The sequence below is a fragment of the Amborella trichopoda genome, chromosome 6, assembly GCF_054954075.1.
Source record: "Amborella trichopoda isolate Santa Cruz 75 chromosome 6, AtrichopodaSantaCruz75HAP2 v2.0, whole genome shotgun sequence".
Taxonomy (NCBI): domain Eukaryota; kingdom Viridiplantae; phylum Streptophyta; class Magnoliopsida; order Amborellales; family Amborellaceae; genus Amborella; species Amborella trichopoda.
The window spans coordinates 16,105,817-16,130,981 of NC_142341.1; the positions used below are offsets into that span (position 1 = coordinate 16,105,817).

A 25,165-nucleotide genomic window follows, 5' to 3' on the forward strand; every position below is an offset into this window, starting at 1 on the left:
GATTTAAATTTTTTAAAAAATAGTTAGCAATTTTTTTTTCTTAAAAGAAAATTCAAGAGAAAGATTAATAAAAAAGAAGGCCGGGCTTGAAGTGGGCCCTGCTAGGCTTAATGGGACTTTATGGGTTACGCCTTATTTGTCAATGAAGGTTTTAAATTTTCTAAAAAAAAAGTTTATCAATTTTTTTCCTTACAAGTCAAGAGAAAGATTAAAAAGAAAAAAAAATGCCAGGCCTGAGTTGGGCTGGGCTAGGCCCAATAGGCTTAATGGGCCTTCCTTGGGCTTTGTATAAAGATTTCGAGCCTAACAGCTCTTATTGGGTGGGCCCAGACTTTTACGGGCCAGCCCTAACAGGTCTAGTTATGGGTGGGGCCATATCAGGCAGGGCCTAGACAATCCTGTACTTTCCTGTGTTCCGGGTCGTGCCCTCCCTATTGGCAACCCAAGTTACATTAGGGTAGTTACGCTATAGAGTAGTTTATCATTGTACTCAACAAATTTTGGACACTTATATATCTTTGTTTTGTACAAAATGCACTTCATCCATGTACAAATTAAGGGTATACAAGTGTCTAAATTTTGTTAATTACAATGTTAAATTACTCCATAGTGTAATTATCCTAATATAACCCTAATTTTAATTTTATATATATATATATATATATATAAATTATCGTATAATATTATTATAATAAAATATATATTAGAATGTTATATTATGGTTGTGGTTTGTTTAAAGCGTCAACCTTAAACAAGCCATTTAAGGTCCACCTCCAAAACTCATTGAATGATATAATTTTGGAATAAAATTTTTTAATGACGACCCAAAAAACTACTGCACCTCCAATTATGAATTTAAAACTAAAAAATGATGCAGATTGAGCAGATCTACAAAGACATGAAAATCTTCAGAACAGATGATCTAGATAATATATTACAAGATGTATAAGTTTTTTTATTTTGAAATCTATTTTTTTTTAATTTCCACATCCATACATCTCTAGGTCGATAAGATCAATTAGATGGATTTTTACTATCAAAACAACATTCTTCTATTGATTTTTTAAGCATGCCTTTTTTCTACATTTTAAGGTTGTGGCCTTATAAAAATTTTTCCTTATATTATATATGTTATAATATTATATAATTACATATATTATTATATATTAGGTACAATAATATATACTATTATTATTACCATAGTATATATTATTGCTAATTATTACAACAATATATATATATATATATCACTATATAATATTTCAATCATAATATATAGAAATTGTAATTAGTATATATGAATTATATATGAAAATGTTATCATTAATAAAAATTCATAGTAGAATGTTATATTATATAATATGTAATATAATTATTATATATAATATATAATAATTAATTATGTAATATTCATATATTATTATAAAAATATATATTATATAATTTTTTATATATTAATTGATATAAATTATATGATTTATTATTCGTATATTATTAGTATTATTATTATTATTATTATTATTATTATTATTATTATTATTATTATTATTATTCATATATTATATATCAATCATTATAATTATTGTTGCTCTAGGGTTCGAGGTCTTTTTTGTTTTTTTTGGCAGACCTCAACCCACACTATAAAATATAATTTACGGCAAGTTTTTGGACCCATGGTTCTCTTTGAATCTCTTGAATTCGACCTTTTTAGTGAAATTGACATTTCCATAAAAAAAAACTTAAAACATGAAAATCATTCTCCTCCAAACAGCACTTATGTATCCTTTCGCACGTAATGCTACTTAAATAAACTCATTTCGAGGGAACCAAATGGCCTTAAAAGGTCGTTTGGATACCTGGAAATATATTGTCTGTGAAATATATTACTGCATAATACATTACATGCAAATGGATTGTTATTATTTTGGTAGTATTTAGATGCAAAATGGAAACACATTGCGACTATTTGGGTATACATTGCTACTATTTGGGTATGTCCGGAAGAAATATGGGTAATGTATTATCAATATTTTAGTAGCACTTGCCTATAAACTATCATTTTTTTCTTTTTTATCACAAAATTTCACTGAAATGCGGAATTAAAGTAGAAATAGATGTGGGTAGGAGAGTGTAGAAATGGATGTACGTAGGATGTGCAAACACCTATAAGTGAAATTGAGAGAAAAAGTAGAAATGGATCTGCACAGTAGAGAGGGAGAATGACATGATAATGGGTGTGCATAGGAGAGAGGGAGAATAGCGGGAGATAGATAATTTTTTTATAGTTAGATTATCCATTACGCGAGTAATGCATTTCATAGCCATTCTACACGTATTTTGGGGAAACAGTTGAAGTGTGCCCAATTTCATATTTCCTTGTAATATGTTTGCTTGTAATAGATTTTCAAGTACCTAAAGTGACGAAAATACAAATGCAAAACTCTCTTTGACAATCGAACTTACGTTTTGCTCAATAACAACCATTGAACCATCCTCCATTCCCTTTAATAAAACTGCCAAAAATAGGGTACTCTGCTTAACATACAAAGTCATACATATGGTCATACCACATGTGATGGATGAAAACAAACCAAGAATTTTTTATAAAATAATGGTGCATAATTAGGTGGTGAAACTGGGGAGAAATGTCAGTTAGTACGTACTTTATTTATAGGTAACAAAGTGCATAAGCAATCTTCTTGCTCCCAGGTACGAAAACTTGTGTTACCAGAAGACAATATTTATTTCGTACTGATAAAAATTAGTGTGTATTGAAGTTCTCCAATCAAATTTATCTCTAAATATAAGGAAACAAAAGATTGAACATTGTTTTGCTTGTACAAATGCACAGGTACAAGAAGATCAAGAACAATAGAGTTGTCTTCGTTCTAAATAGAGAAAGTTTGCATAAGATAGAAAGGGTACGAAATCTGTATGCCAAAACTATGTTCTAAATTGTTCTTCAAAAGAAAAGTTTGAGTGCCTCATGTATGAAGATATAGTGTTCTTTCATCTCTTCTATCCAATGTGACAACTCAATGCAGAGGAATGATGAATTGTTATGGCTCTTCATATCTTAAATTCAACATTCATAAAAATGGCTTATCAATTACAACTTACATGCAACAAGATTCCCCAACATTTAAGTATTTCATAGAGGCATTTTTGGGTTCCAAAAAATTGACTATCCCAATGGGAGTAACAATATCCTCACTAATCTGAACATGTGAAATACAAAGTGTGAGCATGTAAAGTATGCCTCAAGTGCTCTTATTCTAAAAACATAATAGAAGAGAGTATTCTCATATCTAAGCATCACTTTCTCATCTCCATTCTCCATTTGAGGAACTAAAAGCCACTACTTATCGATCTATATAAGCACTACTCTCTCTACATAAATGCAAAATCACACTTTATAAGAACTAAGTTGTTTTAAATGATATTATTTTGAAATTATGCCTAGTAATTTTTAAAATAAAAATAGTAACAATTTCTCAACTTATTATTGCCAGCATGTTACAGGTGACTGTTTATTGCCAGCATGTTACAGGTTTTATACTTATATAGTTATATCCAATGGTTTAAAAAACGGATCAGTGACTCGGATCAGGCACCTCAAAAACCGATCCGGATCAACGACTTGACGATCCGGATCGAGAATCGGCTGAATCGGTCGGATTAAAGCTTCAAAAAAATTCGAAAAATTTATTAAAATTCATTATAAATGTTGTTTTTTTAGGAATCCAATAAAAAATGAGGGTACTACATTATTAACTTTCATTTTTTTTTATCAATTTGTGAATATTGAGATGTTCTTTCCCTGTATAAATTTATTTTAACTATTAAATTTGCATCACATAAAAGAAAAATCTTAGAATTATCATGGATAAAATATATAATTATATATGGACTATTATAAAGAGTAGACTAATCAATGAAAGAATGGCCATTAAAATCTCGTTTTGGCGAAAACCCTAACCCGCTAAAAAAACCCAAACTATTACAGCCTAACTAACTATAATCCAAAATTATTACAACCTCACTAATTAGAATATTATATACTGAAATTATAATTATTAGTTTACATTTTATAATTATTTTATTAGACAAATAATAAAAAATTAAAAATATTTTATAATATTATCTAATTTAAAATGTATTATTGACAACTGTAAGAAAAATAGTACATTACAGGATTTATAATGTAAAAATTCATAAATAAAATAAAATATTTGGTTATCAATGTAAAAATTAATAAAATGCGTACAAATTTTGAAAATAACACTTCAATTTTTCAAAAATTTATTTTTTTAGGTTTCTATAATAAATTTAGTCAAAGAGATTGTTAGTAGAAAGATGGAGATTTCAAATAGAATAAACTTTTTATTTTCATTTATTTTATGCCTTTCATATTATTTATAAAATTAATTATACCACTATATACAACAAATATTAACAGTTATATAAAAATTAATTTTTTTATGTCTTTTATATTATTTAAAAAAATATTTATATTTAGACCAACTACTATATACACAACAAAAATATTTATATTTATACCAACCACTATATATACAACAAAAATGCAACACATGCCCAAGGAAATTCGAAAACAACAAAAATATTTATACCAACCACTATATACACAACAAAAATGCAACACACGCCTAAGGGGGAGGGAGCCCAAGGGGATTCGACCTTGGGACCTTACGTAAAAAATTCAAAGTCATAACCATCAAGCCATCTAACTACATGTGATTATAAATTGCTGATTAATAGACTATATTTATATTTCGTTTTCATTTAATGATGTTTGGGAATTATCCCACATCGAAAGATGGGTATTGAAATTTAGTATATAAATACCTATACAATATGAATTACAAAATGTGTATAAAAATATTAGGGCAACCTCGCATCTGCGTTTGGACACACGTGTGCGCGTGTGAGTATGTGTGGGGCACGCTCGCACGTGCGCTCGGACACACGTATGCACGTGTGAGTGTACGCGGGGTACGTGCGCTCGAACACACGTGTGCACGTGTGAGTGTGTGTGGGGCACGCTCGCACGTGTGCTCGGACACACGTGTGCGCGTGGAGCATGCTCGCTCGTGCATGTCATGTGTGAACCGGGCTGAATCGAATGGGAACCGGCGGTTCCACACGAGAACCGGGCTGAACCGGATGGGAACCGGCAGTTCCACTCTAAAACAGGGCGGTTCCCGGTTTTTGGTTGAAACCGGCACAGGCACGCATGTTTTCGAGTCGAACCGGTACCGTTTTTTAAAACACTGCTTATATCCTCATTTCAAAAGTGCTCAAAAGATGCATACAGTCTCATAAGAAGTCTCCATCTATACCTATATAAGTAAATTTATCAGGGTGCCCTTGCATATAAAGCACCCAAGCTGATTTTAGTTATGGACACCATTAAGAGCATAGCTTAACCTTCTCGTATATAGGTTAGCATAGATTTATCCACCGAATGGATTATTCTATAATGGTTGCATTTTATCATGTCTACTTACTAACTAACCATATGAATGACATTATTACAACCTTATAGTCATAACTTTTGAGATAACATGAGATTAATTTGAGTTCCCACTGTTGATGGTAACTTAATAGACTTCAGCTTTCTTCTTCTTGATACCTTATTGACATCTTCCCTTGAAATCCTTTTTATCCAATGATCGACCAAGTTTTTCCTTGACTTTCCATGCTCTAGACTTATCACTCCATCTTACACCTTGCGCAAGAATAGCGCGCATTGTGGGGCTTGTGTAGTGTGCAGTGTGCAGTGTGCAGTGTGCAGTAAACAAGATTGAGTACTAAACGCACTTATGTAGTACTCCGTGCGTTTGTTACCTGCACCAATGATGAACGTTGTGCATTTATGTACTATACCAGTATTCCCCTCCAAATGATTTTAGTTTCAAAATTTTAGGAGTCTAATCTCAACCAGGGCTGATAATGAACCTAGAGAGTTGTAAAAAAAATTTAATTTAAAAATGACATTTTCGAGCTCTTCTTGTTTTCGCACCATCATTTTGCTTTTAACATGTCAAAGAGATATACACTGTTTATGGAGCTGCAAAAGTATGGATCCATGGGGGAATTGTATTCCCGTGATTTAAGATCTGTTCTACGCCTTAAATTCATGAAAAGCATATGCGTACTCATGAGTCAGAAGACCCTTGGTAGACTTTTCTAATCTAAAATATCAAATATTGCTTAGTAACAATTTAAGAAGGGAAAAGTCTGTATAAAGTGTCATTACAGAATTAAGGTGGACATCAATAATCCATTGAAAGAGTATTTTGACATTGGAAAACCATTTAATTGTTATGGATATGGAAAAAGAAAAGGAATTCAAATCTCAAATTAATACATCTTGCAGTACATTATATGGACCATCAATTTTCAAGATTTTCATGAATTTATAGATCTAATTGATTTGAACTATTTTGGAACTTAAAATTTTATAATTATAGATAAAATAGATTCTTAGGCCATCCTAATAATTTTCGGTAAAATTGCATCTTATGACAGTTTGAAGGTGCACCTTACTCTGATTGTTTAAGTTTGCATCCTTATGCAAATCACACTCTTTAAAAAAATAAAAATAAGGGTTAAAACCTGATAGAATATCACTAAAGAGGCCAAAATGTTACAAATTACACTTAAGAATATGCTATTCAAATTCCATCTCGATCAATATATCCTCAAAAAAAAAAAGGTTGAAAATTTTCCAAATTTCCTTTCTTTGGAGTGGGGAAGGCAGAACAAATAGGGGTACTTGGCAATTTTACCCTCAATTGTCATTCGGTTAACACCTCTTTGTGGAGTAAAATTATCAAAGTATCGTTAATTGTTTGGGCTCCTCCAGACCAAAAAGGGCAATTTGAGGATTTCTCAATGTCATTAATAAGAACGTACCTGATTGATATAGAAACTTAGATGCGTAACGTTACTTACAATTTGTAATATTTTGATCCTTTTAGTGATATTGTAAGGGGCTTCAACCCCCTTATTGTTGATATTATTGCAAGAAAAAATTATTTTTGAGTTCGAAAACTTATATTTAATCTCCCATCCAATACACAGTCTAAAATAAATCTTGCACAAAATATAATTTTGTAAACCCAGTCTGGTAAACTCAGAGTCTCCTGAGTCAACCACATTAGGTCCCAAACTGGGTCAAATTAGGATTTGATTGGGCCTTGATTGAGTTATTTCTAAACTTAGCTAAGTCTAGCCATGATTGTTGCAATCTCATTGGTCTCACCGGGTTGAGAGTTTTCTTTTCTTTGTTTTGCAAATAAAGTGGTGTAGTTTGTTTAGTTAGCATGATAACTAAACAAAATTTGTAAATTAAATTTAAACAACTTGACATAAAAAGAATCAATTACAGTATAGTAGAAACAATATTATAAGGAAAATATTTTGATTGGGCTGCAATTCTATCAAAATTAAGTAAAGTCTCACTTTAAAATTCACAGAAAATTATAGTTTTGGCATCAAAAGACCTTAAAATTGATCATCTCGACCTTGACTATTGGTTATGAAAAAAATTAGGATTTCAAGCTCTAAAAATAGCAATATAATACATTATATAGACCACTCATTTTCAAGCCTTCATGGATCCGCAAGGATTATACCATTTCTTAAACTACAAATTTTATAATTGGCGGTGGAAATTGATTTTAGGGCCATTTGAGTCTCTACTTTCTTTTCATAAGGCCTCGACTCACTAGTTGAGGATTCCAGGCAAAGTTTCACTTTCTTTTCCTAATGCCTAGGCTTTAAAGAAACCACATCACTATTATAAATCATCCCATCCCTCCCTCATTGTTACTACAATTAGAATCAGGTACGGGAATTTTCTCAACCTAAATTAGATATATGAGATTAGACTCCATTGTATTGGATTCATACTTAATTTCATTAATGAGTAATACTAAACTTATTTTCTACATTTTAAAATTCTCTAGGAAATATTGAAAAACCTATATTTGAACTACTAATTAGACCCACCAAATCCCTGATCAACCCAACGCCACCACTTATCAAGCCAAGCCCAGCTCTGATTTGCAAAACATGATTTCAAGTGGCTCTTAAGATTAATTTATTTTCTTTATTTACTGCTACTAGGAAAAAAAAAGTATAATTCAATCCCACATAATCACCAAATCTTTCCCCTAAATTCAAGAAGGAGCATTTCGAGAAATTATTCAAAGGTTCGAGAAAGATCTTGGCTGGAATCATTAAACTGTAAGAACCTATGACATGCCAACCCGATACACCAACTCTATATTAAAAACATGTAGCTTCTGTTGGGTTTATGTGGCCTTATGAGTACTTGTAAAATGAAATGATATAGTGGAACATGAACTCAGTGAGAATGTGGTCCCTCATGGACCATACTAAGCAAATGATGGTTTGCTGATACCGATCTGTACTTAACGATCTTGGCCAATCGGTTGGGAAAAACCCATGTTACCTGGGCATGAAGAACAAACCAAAGAGGGTTTATAGGTTAGCCCTTGATGAGGTCGGAGAACATGCCCAAATCAGTGAGCCGAGAGACTGTGTGACCCTTGTGTGTGATGGTGGCTTACAGAGACAGGGGCCAAAACCTCATCTATGTACCATCACATGACAAGCATATCGATAGATCGTTCGGGAAAGCTAGAAATCTACCTTTTAAGGTAAAGCGTATGCATGTGCGCGAGATACCCCTATGCGCCATAGAGCTATGATCGCATAAGGTCTTGGTGACCTTGACTTGTCTCTAAGGGATGACCTGTAATCCACATACTGAGATTGCGACCCCTTGGCTCATCCACCAGATTATGGTGACCTACTAATAAGCCCCTACTTGGACTGTGGGTCATGGGAAACACTGGGTCGGTTCAATAAGACAAGTGTGGCTTGTAGTTTACATCGAAGGTGGATTGCCCCATGATTGCAAATTAAATTCCTTAACCATATGGATCCATTTCCCATCAAGTTAATTTAACTATGTTTGTTTTATGATAGAAATTATTTTATAATTATTATTTAAATTTTTATGAGTCATTTGATACTTTATTTATAATTTTTTTTTTACTTAGAAAAATTAAGATATTGATTTTACAAAATTATAAAATTCAAATAATGTTTTAGATTTTTTTTTTTTATAATTTAAAATTTTATAAAATATCATGGAGGGGCCCATATTGCACATGGGCCCACCATGTGTCAAGTTGGTGGGGCTCACATGTGCCACACATGGGTGGCACGCCCCACCCATTGGATGCTTTCTTGGAGTTTAAGTTATTTCATATTTTGTTTATATTATGTTATGACATGTGGTCAAATAAGATATAGAATATTTTGACTATATATTTACCAAATATTGAAAGTGTATATTGACTTGATATATCTTTGGAATATTTTATGAAAGATTATGGAATGCATAATATTTTAATTAGATTTAATTTATCTAATTTCTATTAATGGAAAAATGGTTAAGGAAAGAGGGATAATAGTCTATGCACCTACCACAATGTTGATGACTCATCTATGGAATGGATAGCTCATATCTCTCAACCCACAAGTCACCCTTGATCTACGGTCTATGTTCAATCTCACAAGAAGACGCAAGCCAAGGAAAACTCTAAGAAACCTTAATCTTATTCATGCCTATAAAACATGGATTGTCTCTACCCAAAATCTCTACACCTTATCTTTCTGCCTCTCTTTCTTAAGAAAGTTTCTCTCACTCATGTTTGATCCCTCTCTCCTACATTGTGAAAGAACCTAAGAGTTTAGGTTATGGAGTTCTTCTCTCTCCTGTCTCTCAAATATGACTTTATAGCTAAGGGTTTAGCAAAAAACGATTCCATCTCTCTCAAACTAGGTTGCTAAGAGAATTTACCTAGGGTTTGAGTTTGTGATCAAAGGGCTTCATGTTCTATTAGTGTGGGTTGGCCAAAATTTGCTTTTTCGGTTCGAGATTGAAACTAGACCGTTGATCCTGTGCCATCGGATAGTGGTGACTCAGTGTGGGGTGTAATAAGCTCGGTTGAGGTAGTCTCCGGCACTTTTCCTTTTGTTTCTTGCAATCTTATCTTTTATTCTCAAGCAATAGTTATTTCAATAACATCAAGTTGTTAAGATCTTAGTTTTATTGTTATGTTGATTTTATTTTGAAATTTATCTTATTATAACAAAGACCACATGTAAGTGATCTTTTGCCAAAACAAAGGGGTGAAAAAAATAATAATAATGTATTCCCCTGTAAAAGATCACATAGGTATTTCTTTCATTGGTATCAGAGCTATTGATACTTGATGCTATTACTTATCTTTTCTCTTTATTGAGTTTTGATCATGCTTAGGAATGAGATATAGGAAAGTTACCGATATTTGTGGTCAAGAAATACACCCACGGTTAAAAATTATTAAAATATTCCAATACCAAAAATGCATTCTGCATAATTAGTATTCTGGGCTATTTTGAAGTAGTGATGTGAAGAATATAATAGTGTATTTTCCTATTACATACTTCAGTGATATTTTGTGTCTTTTAGAGTAGGATTTACCTGTAAAATTTCAGTGGGAGATCCTATAGGAATTGAGAGTTATAGACTCAACAATGAAGGGTGTAAGTTTCAACCATACAAAATTCAAGAACTGTTCATTGAGTTCAGTAATTTTTATTACCAATCATATGATTTTATTTCTAGCTGAAATTGGACTGTGACTCATAAAATTGAGTCTACTTTCAAACAAAAAAAAATTTCATCAAGAAAGTTCTTGTTGTTTGAAAGATATGATAATTTTTTGAAGGATACGCAAGTGCTATTTTCTGCAACGAAAATTATTTTCATGACTTGGAAGTTAAGATTTAATTTATATTCTTAACATAATTTTTTATAGTTCACACTAAGTTTTTAGAATTTTCTTATGAGTCTAATTTGTCATAAAATTTATTTGAGAGAGAAATATCTGTGGGAAGAGAGGAAGAAAAATTTTGGATTGAGGAGAGGTTATCCTGAATTTTCTGTAATTTGATATGTAATTGATTGAAGACATGAATTTCTATATTTATCAAGCCTATTTAACAGAGTGATATAAGGCTTATGAAAATATATGTGTTACTATTATGTGTCTAAATTTAAACAAAATTGGTTTGAAAGGGAAACTCCATGATGATGGAGAGAAAAGACAATTTTACTAGATAGTGTTCATCCTGAAATTCTGCAGTATGATTTATTTTGTGACTTGAATGTCATTTATTTCTTTGAAGAAAAGTATTATTTGGGATTCGAACTATGATGTTATGATTTGATTTTGAGTCTAGTTTTCAACAAAAAAGATTTTAAAAAGAAATTCCTTGAGAATTGAGAGAAACAATTTTTTTATTAAGAGATGCTCAACCTGATTTTCAACTGAAAAAATTGCATTGTGACGTAAATGTTACTAAAATGAATATTTAATAAATGGTATGATTTAGGGATGGAGCTGAGCATTATTTTATATTTTTTGAGTCTATTTCAATACTTAAAAGGATTCGAAGATTAACTCTTTATGAGTTGAGAGATATCATATTTTTATCATGGGATGCTCAAGTTCTATTCTGCAGTAAATTAAAAAGATGTGGCATGTTAAGACACATCTTTGGATTCCTAGTTATGAAGACAATTTTTTAGGGCTCATTTAAAAAGGTTTTATAGTGTGTTATGAGTATGACTTATTATAATAAAACTTCAGAGAGGTAATACATAGTTGACAAGATATGACACTCTATGTGAAGAGTATTCGATCTGGGAATAACAGAAAGAAGAAGAAATACAATACCTATAAAAACATCTTGGTTTCTTCAAAATGAAAGGATATATAGAGAGACTTGGTGGTAGCATAGAAACGCTAAAGATCAGTGGGAGAATCAAAATTATAATATTTGAAATAATAGAATGAAGAAGATATTTTCTTCACAATGTAAGACATGATAATCCAAGTATCGAAGAGATGGATACTTCGTGACATGTGAAAACAATGACCAATATATTATCTATCAGTTGCGTGTACTTCTAAGACCACAAAAGCTTGCCAAACAAGTAAAAGCGATTAATCAAGAAATTTGAGGTATGAAATCTATCCCACATTATATGGTAAGGTCATATAGGAAAAGGTCATATAGGGAAAGATGATTCAATACCTTTGTTTAATGTGCTTTGGTTATATTTTGGCTAATTGTTTTATGACTATGTATGAAGTGTATGGACATTAACTAATAAGTGCTAACAAATTTGAAAGTGCCGGTTTTGAATACCTTGTGTTTTTGTGCCTTCTTGTGTTTGAGTATAAACTACTTAAGGTAGTGATACACATAAAGATTGGATTTGATCAAGAGCTTTGAGCCTGATGAAACACGAGAGATGAGTATGGCTCATTCAAATATGTAAGTACAAATAGAGTATTCTGATGGAACTTGGTCTTGGTGACCATCCTCTCAATAATGTCTATAGTATGATGTGTTGCATGTGATGATGATCTCTCAATAAATTCTCCATAATTACCAAAAACAAAATATTTTGTCAAGACTTCAATAGACATTATTTAGTCATGCTTTATTTTGGATAAAATTATAAGATGACATATATGGTTTGCTTTTGTGGCCATGAACTTGATTTGGTAGGAAATTAAAGGTGAATGCGGTAAAATGATTTATGAAGGCTAAGCATGTATTTTATAATTAAATTGGATGATTTGAGAAAAACCCAAGTTTATGAATATGGTTATGAGAAAACCACATAGTCTTGCAAGGTCCATTAAGTTTTTATGAAAATCATTTTAAACTGTCGTACTATTATATAACTATTGCTTGTGAATGCATATATATATATATATATATATATATATCAGATCAATTTTTTTTTTATTAAAAAGAAAAACATGCTGTCTTGAAGGTATTTATAAAAGTGAGAGAAAAACTATCATGCACTATTTTTTTTTAAATACCTATATGCCTTGACATATGTTTCTAGTTATTTAGAATCCTCGATTACTTAAGACTTTGAACCAGAGGGAATGTTGTAGGAATGCCATCATGTTGGGCTTCTCTGAGACATATTGTGTTGATTAGATAACTTGGTTTATATGAATTTACTACCAAGATATCTAGTGTGGTTGAACCTTTGTGGTCCATAAAGGTTTTTGCATATTGTGAAACCAACGGGTATTGAATTACATATTGCATGAGACTTGATATGCTACCTCATAATATATGCATAAGAATGTTGAGAATGTATATGTTATATGTGCAATAATTGAGTGGGAGCTGCTATAGCCCTACGTTTTTTTAGCTGCTTGGATATTCAGATAGATCTGGATATGTGTTCATGCTTGGAAGGGGTGTAGTTTCTTGGAAATCAAAGAAACAAGATGTGATGAAATTGTTCACCATGAAGACAGAGTACGCGACGTGCTGTTTGGTAATCGAAGAGGCTGTATGGATTAAGAAATTTCTTAATCGACTTGACTTTTACCTCGTACGTTGTGAGGTAGTATGAATTTTCTGCAACAACACGTTGAGGATATGTGTATCAAAGGAGCCACGATTCCATAAGAACTCTAAGCATATAAAACCATATTTTTGTCACCTGAAGAATGAGGTGAGATTGAGACAGATCGAGACCTAGATAAACTAATATTCCAGTGGGAGTACCTACTAGTATTTGATATGTCAAATGGAACAACAGGCTATAATGTTGTTCACCCATGGAACCCAAATGTTTGGTGCTGGTGCTATGGCTACAAAAGGGAGCAGCTTATTTGAACAACCCTTTTGAGCCAATGAATATACGACCACATACGATGAGGGTATGTGATGATCTTTCGCGACAATAGGTCCATGATTCGCGATGCGATGCGAGAGATGAGCTACGACTATTTTTAGGATGAGATCCGAACAACAAAGAGAAAAATGTGTTGCCTCTATAAATCTTTTTGTGAAAAGATTGATGACGAAAGCCATGATTAATGTATTGAGAGAATAAGTAAAAATGCTTGAGAGAGATTGTAATTGAGAGAAAGAGATGGGACTAAGAGAAAGTGAAGAAGAGATAATTGAAGAAGAGATAATGTAAGACATTCAAAGGCCAAGTGAGAGATGTTGGGTTTATGTGTACTTTAAAGGCCTTATGAGTGCTTGTAAAATGAAATGATATAGTGTAACATGAACTCATTGGGAATGTGGTCCATCATGGACCATACTAAATAAACTATAGTTTACTGATACCAATTTGTGTTTAACGATCTAAGCCAGTCGGTTGAAAAAAACCTATGTTACCTAGGCATGAAGAACAAACCGATAAGCGTTTATGGGTTAGCCCTTGATGAGGTCAGAGAACATACCTGGATGAGTGAGCCGAGGGATTGTGTGACCCTTATGTATGATGGTGGCCTACAGAGACAGGGGCCAAAACTTCATACATGTACCATCGAATGGCATACATATCGATAGACTGTTCGGGAAAGCCATAAATTCACCTTTTAGGGTGGAGCGTATACATGTACGATATATACCCCTATGCACCATAGAGCTGTGGTCGTATAAGGTCTTGGTGACCTTGATTTGTCTTTAAGGGAGGACCTGTAATCTAAAGACTGAGATTGCGAACCCTTGGCTCATCCGCCAGACTATGGTGACTTGCTAATGAGCCCTTGCTTGGACTGTGGGTCATGGGAAACACTGGGTAGGTTCGATAAAGCAAGTGTGGTCTGTAGTCCACAGCTGAAGGTGGAGTGCCCTATGATTGCAAATTAAATTCCTTAACCATATGGATCCATTTCCCATAAAGTTAATTTAATTATGTTTGTTTTATGATAAAAATTATTTTAGAATTATTATTTAAATTTTTATAAGTCATTTGATATTTTATTTATAATTTTTTTTTACTTATAAAAATGAAGATATTAATTTTACAAAATTATAAAATTCAAATAATGGTTTTAAATTTTTTTCTGATAATTTAAAATTATATAAAATATCATGGAGGGGCCCATAGTGTACATGGGCCCACCATGTATCAAGTGGGTGAGGCCCACATGTGCCACACATGGGTGGCACACCCCACCCATTGGATTCTTTCTTGGAGTTTAAGTTATTCTTTTTTTGGTAATATTATGTTATGGCATGTGGTCACATAAGATATGAAATATTTTGACCATATATTGACCAAATATTGAAAGTATATATTGACTTTATATATCTTTGGAATATTTTGTGAAAGATTATGGAATATATAATATTTTAATTAGATTTAATTTATCTAATTTCTATTGATGGGAAATGGTTAAGGAAAGAGGGATAATGGTCCATGCACCTTCCATAATGCTAATGACCAATCTATGGAATGGATGGCTCAGATCTCTCACCTTACAAGTCACCCTTGATCGACGGTCTATGTTCAATCCCACAAGAAGAAACAAGCAAAAAAAAACCCTAAAAAACCCTAATCTTGAGCCTATAAAAAATAGATTATTTCTACCCAAAATCTCTACACATTATCTTTCTATCTCTCTCTCTTAAGAAAATTTCTTTCTCATGGTTGATCTCTCTCTCCCACATTGTGAAAGAACCTAAGAGTTTTGGTTATGGAGTTCTTCTTTATCTTATCTTTCAAATATGGATTTATGACTAAGGGTTTTAGGGTTTAGCAAAAAAAGAATTCATCTCTCTCAAACTAGATTGCTAAGAGAATTCACCTAGGGTTTGAGTTTGTAATCAAATGAGTTCATGTTCCATAGGGGTGGCTTGGCCGAAATTTGCTTTCCCGGTTTGAAATTGAAGCTAGCCCGTTGATCTCGCGCCATCAGATGGTGGTGACTCAGTGTGGGGTATAATAAGCCCGGTTGAAGGTAATCTCTTCCTTTTGTTTCTTGCAATCTTATTTTTTATTCTCAAGCATAGTGTATAGTTGTTTTAATGACACCAAGTTGTTAAGATCTTGGTATTATTGTTATGTTGATTTTATTTCGAAATTTATCTTATTGTAATAAAGACCACATGTAAGTGATCTTTTGCCAAAAGAAAGGAGTGATAAAAAAATAAATAAATAAAAAATAATAATGATAATAATGTATGCCTAGGTAAAAAATCACATAGCTCTTTCTTTCAGCTTCTTGGGTGCTATTCCTTATTAGTAGCAGGAAAAAAGAGGTGTGGGCTAAAGTCATCTGCATACAAGGGACAAAAGTAAGAGTTCTTATCAAAGAATCAACTACTTGGACGCCATTGTTTTTATAGAAATGTTAACAAGATTTCATTGAGTAAATGAAATCAGTGCATTTATCCTCAAAAACCAAGGAAGAAAAAGAAAAAGAAAAAACAAAAAAAAAAAAGAAAAACCAGAAATTATGACAGACATATATGCTCTATATATATATTTTTGGTTGAGGAAGAGGCACCATATCTGGAGGCTGTTTTTCTTGCTTGTGTTGTTTTGATGTCATGGGTGAGTGTAAGAGTAGGTTATGCAATTTGGTGGAGGCCAAGAGTTCTTGAAAAGCAGTTGGCAAAGCAAGGGATTAGGTGACCTCCTTGCAAGCTGCTGTTTGGGAATATGAAGGAGAACAATAGACTTAACAAAGAAGCCATGTCCAAGCCCATCGATCTGTCGCATCCGATTGTTCATCGGTTCTTTCCCTCTTTCCTCCAAACGGTAAAAAGTTATGGTACCTTGCTAGTTCGATCCCATGGTTTTTTTTTTTCTCCTTTCTTTCCTTTTTTAATTATTATTTATTGTTGATATTATTAATTCATCACTTAGGGCCCCGCTCACCGGTCACCAGAAAATGACTTACCTTGTATGAAAGGGCCGGGCATTTACGGACCAACCCCCCCTGCCCCCCCCCTTTTTTTTTTCTTTGCTTTTCTTTTTTTTGTTTTTCCTTTCTTTTCTTCCTCCATGCAATCTTTGAAATTTGTGGTAATTAAAATTTGTTTGTATCTTGTACTTTGTGGTAATTAAAATTTCCATTTGTCATATTTTATGATCATATTTTTATTTGTCCTAAACAACTCCAAGTTCAAAATGCAGTGTTTTTTTTTTAAGGGAAAAAATCGGTTCCAAACTTGAAGTTTTAAATAGACTTTTTCGTATACCAACCAGTTTGGAAGTTCAAGTTCCTAAGCTCTTATCCCCCCCAAAAATTTAACTATTCCTAAGTTCCAAACTGAGCAGACTTAAAGGGTGTACGTTTGGGGCGTGCTTAGATATTCTACAAGAGTAAGTATTTATATATGTATACAGTTTGGAGAAAAATATTTGCATTTGCATTCTTTTTACCATGTTCGGTAGCACATTTAAAAAGCGCTATGTAATCAGTTTCATATATTTGGTAGCGCTTGGTTGGTGTGAAAATATTTACACAAAACTTTGAATGGAGTATATATATATATATGGAAAAAGTTTATATAGAGCCAAGGCCCTAAACAATCAAATTTGAGCTGACCTCAAAAATTTTATTAGAAGAGGTTATTTTGATGCCCAAATATCCTCAAATTGATCATCTCGACATCAAGATGCATGGACATGAAAAAAAAATGGATTTCAAGTTTTGGAAATAGTGTATTTTGTAACGCATTTTTGGACCATCAATTTTCAAGATTTTCAAGTTTTTCAAGTTTTCATAGATCTATCGATCTACACTACTTTTAAGTTTTAAACTTTATAAATAAAGATGAAAATAAATTTTAAGGCTATTACAAATATTCTCGGTATTGAAACCACATTTTCGACCCTATTTGAAGGTAGGCTCTAATTTGATTGTTTAGAGCCTAGGCTCTATACAAACCGCACCCTATATATATATATATATATATATATATATATATATATATATGGAAAACGTCTATAGGTGGAAATGAACAGTGATTTCACTTACCTCATCACCATACAAACTTCATCGCACGGTCACAGCTATCTGGTAGTGTTTCAATGTTTATTTTTTTCATAAAGTCAAATTACTTGAAATTTAGATCATGTGTACATCTTAGTGAGACACAACTACTAAAAACATGAAAAAAAGAATTCGTAAAGTATAAATTGATAAAAATACCCCCTAAAATATATGAGAGTATTTTGGTCAATTTATATTTTACAAATTATTTTTTTCATATTTTTATCAGGTGCGAATCACTAAGATGTACATATGTTCCAAATTTCAGATCATAATGATTAGTAAATAAATAAATAAAAATAAAACACTATCGAATAACTGTGACCGTGCGATGAAGTTTGGATGGTGATGAGGGTAGGAGAAATCACTGTTCAGTTTTGCCTATAGGAATTTTATAGTATCTTGCATATATATATAGAAAATGCTACGGTACGCCAATTCGTGTACCGCTACAGTAAACGCCGAATGGCCCAGATCGAATTTGGGCCGATCTGACGATCACAGATGTCTAATAGTGTTTTATGTTTCATTTTTCTTCTATAAATCGAATGATCTGAAATTTGGAACGTGTATTTATAAAAAATAAGCGAATCTATGAAAAATATCAAAACAATATTTTATATGGAATAAATTGACCAAAATACCCTCAAAAGGTTTCAAGGGTATTTTGGTCAATTTGGTTTTGAGATTTTTTTTTTATATATTTTTATTAGGTGCATCTCACTAATATGTACGTACAATCTAAATTTCAGATCATTTTGATTTGCAAAAAAATAATTAAAATTTAAACACTCTCAGACAACCGTGACCGTCAGATCGGCCCATATTCGATCTGGGCCGTTGGGCGTTTAGTATAGCGGTACACACATTGGCATACACAAAATTTTTCCTACATATATATATATATATATATATATATATATATATATATATATATATGAGAAAAGTTTATATAGAGCTAAAGCTCTAAACAATCAAATTTGAGCCTACCTCAATTTCACTAGAAGAGGTTGTTCTGATGCCCAAATATCTTCAAATTGATCATCTCAACATCAAGAAGCATGGACATGAGAAAAAAATAGATTTCATGTTTTGGAAATAGTGTCTTTTGTAACACATTTGTGGATTGTCAATTTTCAAGATTTTCAAGTTTTCATAGATCTGTCGATCTACACTATTTTTGAAGCTTTTAAACTTTATAAATAAATATAAAAATATATTTTAAGGCTATCACAAAGATTTTCAATATTGAAACCATATTTCTCGATAATATTTGAAGGTAGGCTCTAATTTGATTGTTTAGAGCCAAAGCTCTATACAAAATGCACCATATATATATATATATATATATATATATATATATATATATATATATATATATATATATATATATATATATATATATATATATATGGGAAAAGATCCTATGTGCCCAGGTGTGTATTGCGACAGTAAACGACGCGATCTGATGATCACGGATATCCGAAAGTGTTTGAATTTTAATTTTTTTTATACAAATCCAAATCACATAAAATTTTAGGTATGTTCTCTTCAAAAATAGGCGAATATATGAAAAATATCAATTTTTTTACATGAAATAAATTGATCAAAATACTCCTGAAATATTTTGGGGGGTATTTTGATTAATTTATTTTTCACGAATTATTATTTTTATGTTTTTATTAGGTGTTCCTTGATGAGAAGAGCACACTTCTAATATTTCAAGTGATTTGAATTTGTAGAAATAAATTAAAATTAAAATACTATCAAACATTTGTTAGATCGGCCATAGAATGGCCCATATTCAATCTAAACCATTCGCGTAAGGACGTATGGCTCACAATAGTGACTTCCATATGAATATGAACGTAGGGAACAATGATTTAAAAAAAATCCGGAATGTGATGTAGAAGAAACCTACAAAAACCTCAAAATGGAGGCTGTGATCCACAAAACCCCCAAGCGCACGCGAAAATTATTGGTCCACAAGCTTCAAACCCAAATTTATTTTAACCCGTACGCCTCTCTTCTGCTCACTCTCTCTCTCTCTCTCTCTCAAATAGTACTCTCTTTGTTGTTTCCTCAAAAAAAAAAAACACTTTTTGTTGGTTTTTTTCAGTTCATTTTTCCCTCAGCTTATATGTTTTTTTTTATGTAAATCAACAAATAAATTTGCAAATAAAAAACTATGACAAAATCTCACACCAAAATGGACAAAGATGATAATAACCGAAAAAAGGATTCCCATATCACTTATTTTCTATTATTTATTTTCCCCCTAATATTTGAATTTCTATGTTGTTGAAATGTTTGATTTATAGTCTATAAATCACCGTAAAAATCCTAACTTTGAGTTCGAAGTTTTATTTTCTGAGTAAAACAAAAAGTTATCCCTGCTGAAATTTCAGTTCATATATATATATATATATATATATATATATTTGTAAATAAATAAAAAAATTTGTAAATAAAAAACTATGACAAAATTACATACCAAAATGGAGAACTATGATAATAACAAAAAAAAAGGATTACTTATTTTCTATTTTTTATTTTCCCCCGAATATTTGAAATTCTATGTTTTTGAAATTTGGAAGTATTAACTTATTGTTATTTGTTAGTTGCATCAAGATGTTGAGAATCATATTTGCTTAGCTAGTTCTCTTTGTTTTGTATATTCCATTTAGATGGAACTTTGAACCTTGAGTCTGGATATGATATGAAAAAGTGAAGTGGTTGTACTATGTCATCGTTTGAAGTTTATAGTTGCTTATCACACATATGGTTGACCCAAATTTTTAGATTTTGAGAATGAACAATGGTTCTCGTTTATTCTTTTTATTTTTTGGAGTATTTGTGTTTGATTTTTTTTCATTTATAGAATCCATGAAGGAATTTTTTGTTTGGGTAAATCATCCATCCATCATGGACTTGTTGTTAAATAAGCTAAATTTTCTGGGTTGATGTTGTTATTACTATCATTAGTACTATTATGTTCATCTTCTAATGGAACTCGTTTTTTTTTCTTTTAGATTTTTACCTTTTTTTATTTTAGGGGTATGAAAATTTTCATTTTCATCTTTCGATTCTCTGAACTGATCCACCGACTACCCGAACCGACACGTATATGGGTGTGACCGATTCGAGTCACCGATCTGCTTTTTTAAACCTTGTATTATTGTAGTGCAGGAGGTTATTCATGCTCTTCAGTGTGCTAGGATGAAGGGTTTGATGTGCAAAGTTGAATTAGAAAAGGTCTATGATAGAGTGGAATGTGACTATCTTGTTGTTATCATGAAGCGAATGGGTTTTGGGGAGAGGTGGTGAAGTTGGATATATGAGTGTTTGCGCTCTGCCAATTTATAAATTCCTAGTAATGGAAAAGCTACTTGCTATTTCAAGGTCTTGAGAGGATTGAGATAAGGGGATCCTCTTTCCCTTTTTCTTTGTACTTTGGTAGGGGAGTCATTTAGTTTGATGCTCAATGGGGTTCTTAATTCAGATCTTTTTAAGGGACTCCCTGCTTCCTATTTGAGTCCTATGGTGTTCACCTCTAATATGGTGATGATACATTGGTTGTTTTAAAGGCCTCCTTTGATCTTTGTGGCTGTTTTTAAAGGTTATTAGATTATATCAAGGCTAAGATTAACTTTTCCAAATCGAAGCTTATTAGTATAAATTGTAATGAAAGGGATGTTGGAGAGTGGGCTTCTTGGATGGGATGTGGTAGTGAAACTCTTCTTGTTAAGTACTTTGGGTTACCTTTGGTGAATCATAGTCTTACCGCTAATGGGACTCAATTGTGGAAAGATTTCACTTTAAATTGGATGGATGGAGGACTAGATTTTTTTGTTTTGGAGGCAGAATTACATTGATTAATGCTACTTTGTCAAATCTTCCGGTCTACTAATTAGAAGCTAGAACTTTTGATAATGAATTTCTTATGGAAGGGGGAGTTGAACAAAAGAAATACCATCTTGTTAAGTGGGAGGATGTTTGCTTACCAAAAAGATATGAGGCCTTGTGATTAGGAGGATAAAACACTTTGATGAGGCACTCTTGATTAAATAGAGGTGGAGGTTAGTAGCAGGGGAGCAACACTTGTGGAAAAATATTTTATTCAACATATACGGCACAAATATTTCGGGTTTCCTGGCATAGCCTATAGAGAGCGTCCGTTTCTTGTTTTATCATATGTTAGAATGCTGGTTAGTAATGGAGGTTGACCGAAATTTTGGACTACCAAATGAATTGGGAACCAGCCGTTGAAAATTTCTTACCTTGATTTAATTAGAATATATGCTCATAAGAAGGCCTCTGTTAGTGAGTCTGTTAGTGGGTAGGATTATAATGCCATTTGGGGTATCCAGCTTTTGTGTATAAGAATAAATCCGAATGTTGCTCAACAAATTGGGGATTTGCTCAGGGCGCTTTACCTCACTATTTCTCTCCTATCAGAGCTGATAGATTAAGTGTGGGAGCTTGAACCAGGGGGTTCTTTCTCAGTAATGTTGCTATACAAAAAACCTTGTTTGGATAGATTTTCGACAATCACCTGGTGTATCAAGTGTCTGGGCCTTTAAATTCCTCAAATAGTGAGCGTCTTCTTGTGGTTGGCCGCTTGGGAACAGTTGAAAACGAGGGTAAGGATCATGGTCAATGCGTGTATTATGTGTAGAGAAGAGTCAGACAGCAATGACCATTTGTTTTTACATTGCAATCTCCAAATTACAATGTGCTTGGGTAATGCCGGGGACAATCTCACAGTTGATGTTACAAATGACATGCTTGCCATTCTCTAAAAAATGTATGTATGGTGCTGTGGAAAATCACCGTGGCAGCAGTTATGTGGCACATATGGCAGGAGTGGGAATTTATAATTTTTTCAAAATAAGTCGAGGACTGTGAACCATCCTAAGACTGTTATTCTGCAAATGACATCAGGATAGGCAAGAGCCATTGAAAGGTTTTGAAATAATTTTCTTGAGAATGAAGGGACATATGGTATCTAAGTCAACTCTATATGTTGCTCCACAAGTGGGTTGGTATCAATTTAAAATTTTGATGGGAATATTAGGAAAAGTATGATGAAAGCGGGTTATTGGGGGGATTATTTTGACAATTGCAGGGCAACTCCCTAGGTACCAAGCAATTTAAGCAGAATTTTTAGGCCTCAAGCATTGTGTGCTTAGACTGGACACCAGTGTTCTCCATTTGATCATTGGAGGCTATTCCTCCAATATTATCAAATGGCGCTTAGTCCCACCTTCCATTCTTGGGAAGTGGGTGGTTGATCTTTCGAAGATTCTGACCCATTTGAGGGGAAACAAGTAATACTTATGAACTGAGAAATTAATTCTTTCGCTGATGGGCCCGCTACTTCTACTTCTTTGTTATAAATTTTCTTTTTATTTCCTTTACTTTTTCTCCTTCATTAGTTTTCTTTTTCTCCTCAGGCATTTCGATCCTAATTGTACTTCATTTTCATTTCCTCAATGAAATACCAGTCAAAGGTGTAGAAAGAAAAAAAGAAATTACAAGGAGGAAAGACCCCATGACTATGAACGACAGTCTATATTTAATGTGCTTACATAGACCTTCTATATTATTATCCTGGAACCCGTCTTGGCCCTTTGGGTCGTGCTTGGTTGAGGCAAATGATTGCTAGACCAAACTTCTTGGTTGAGAGGAAAAACGGTTCTTGTTTGTTATAGTGGTAATGGTGGGATAGGGTCCAGGGGTAGCATTAAGCTGGGTGACTCAACCCTAAAAAAAATAGGGCCTAGGCCACAAAATGTGGCCTGAGGGTTGGGCTAGGGCCAAGAAACTACGGCCCCATGGTAGGGCTGGCCGAGCTTGGGCTAGGGCCATGGCCTGCCTGTTCGGGGCTTCTTTTTCTTTGTTTTTTTCTATTATTAATATTTTTATTTTATTTGCCCGGGTGTGGCCCGACCCTGATAGGGCTAGGCCGGGCATAGGCTTGGGCCTTGTCAAGGCTAGGACGACCTTATGGGGGCTAGGGCCAGGGTTTGGCCCGCCAATTACCATCCCTAATGGAGTCTAAGATGTTATGTTGAGGCACAAGGGGACAAAATAGCTCTTTAAAGGATTATCGTGGCCCCATGTCCTTTAGTCATGGGCCCTACGCGAAATTCCCTAGCCAACAGCGTATAAAGCCACCATACAACATACAAATATGACCTATCATGTGTTAATATTATGGGGACCTGCATTGCAAAGTTAGAGTGGGTTGCCAACTTTGGCAGAGGTGTATGCTTTTATACAGCAAACCCTAAGCTCCGAACCGTTTGTCTCTTTCTGCTGTTGATGGTAGAGGAGTTCCGAGCTTGATTGTTGATGGTAGCAGAGTTCCGAGCCAGGTTATAGCACTTTCCCTACAAGCAGGGATCTGAACTGAACAAGCGTGTTCAATTGGTAGAAATTTTGGCTTAAGAAGTCAAACCTTCCAACCTTTTAGTGCCTTCAGGGAGCCAACATGTTTGGAAGGGTCGGCTTTCTAAGCCAAAACTTCCACCAAACAAACATGCTTGAAAAGTTAAACAAATTTGCAAGTTAAAAAGAAGTAGTAGTTGTGTCTAATGGTATGTCCAAACAAGGCCCGTATCTCTTCTGTTACTCTCATATTTCAAGAATGACGATAAATTTGATTTCTTTTTGCATGATGAGTGAGAGGATGTTAAACTTGCAGGAAAGATATGCGTGACATGGTTTGGGGGGACACCAAGAGTGATAATAATGGACACAGAGCTCATCAAAGACATACTTTACAACAAGTTTGGTCACTTCTCTAAACCATCTCCAAATCCACTAGCAAAGCTACTGGCGTTCGGCCTTGTAAGTTTAGAAGGGGAGAAATGGGCGAGACATCGAAGGATCATTAATCACGCATTCCATATGGAAAAGCTCAAAGGTTGCTTCTTCACCTAATCTTTTTATTTCTCAGCATAAGGTTGGCTTCTCATTTAAGTTTTCACTTTTCGTTTTGAAAAAAAAAGGAAAGCTTTCTTTGCTTTTCCTATGGAAAAATATCTTTATACATCCTTTTTTTGGTGGCCATTTTCAATAGACCTAAAAATTTAAAAAGTTTATGGCATCATAAAGGTTTCGAAAAACATACCTTCTAATCTCTAGACCCAGTTGACTCTTTTTTATCTTACTTTTTTAATTCAAACAAAATTTAAAAAGATATA

The 25,165-nt window shown here is 33.1% G+C and overlaps 1 pseudogene; it reads left to right on the forward strand.

Annotated features, from left to right (window-relative positions):
• Positions 1–24,902, forward strand: part of LOC148781633 (cytochrome P450 CYP72A616-like) — a 33,990-nt pseudogene extending 9,088 nt beyond the window's left edge.
• The last annotated feature ends 263 nt before the right edge of the window (positions 24,903–25,165 follow it).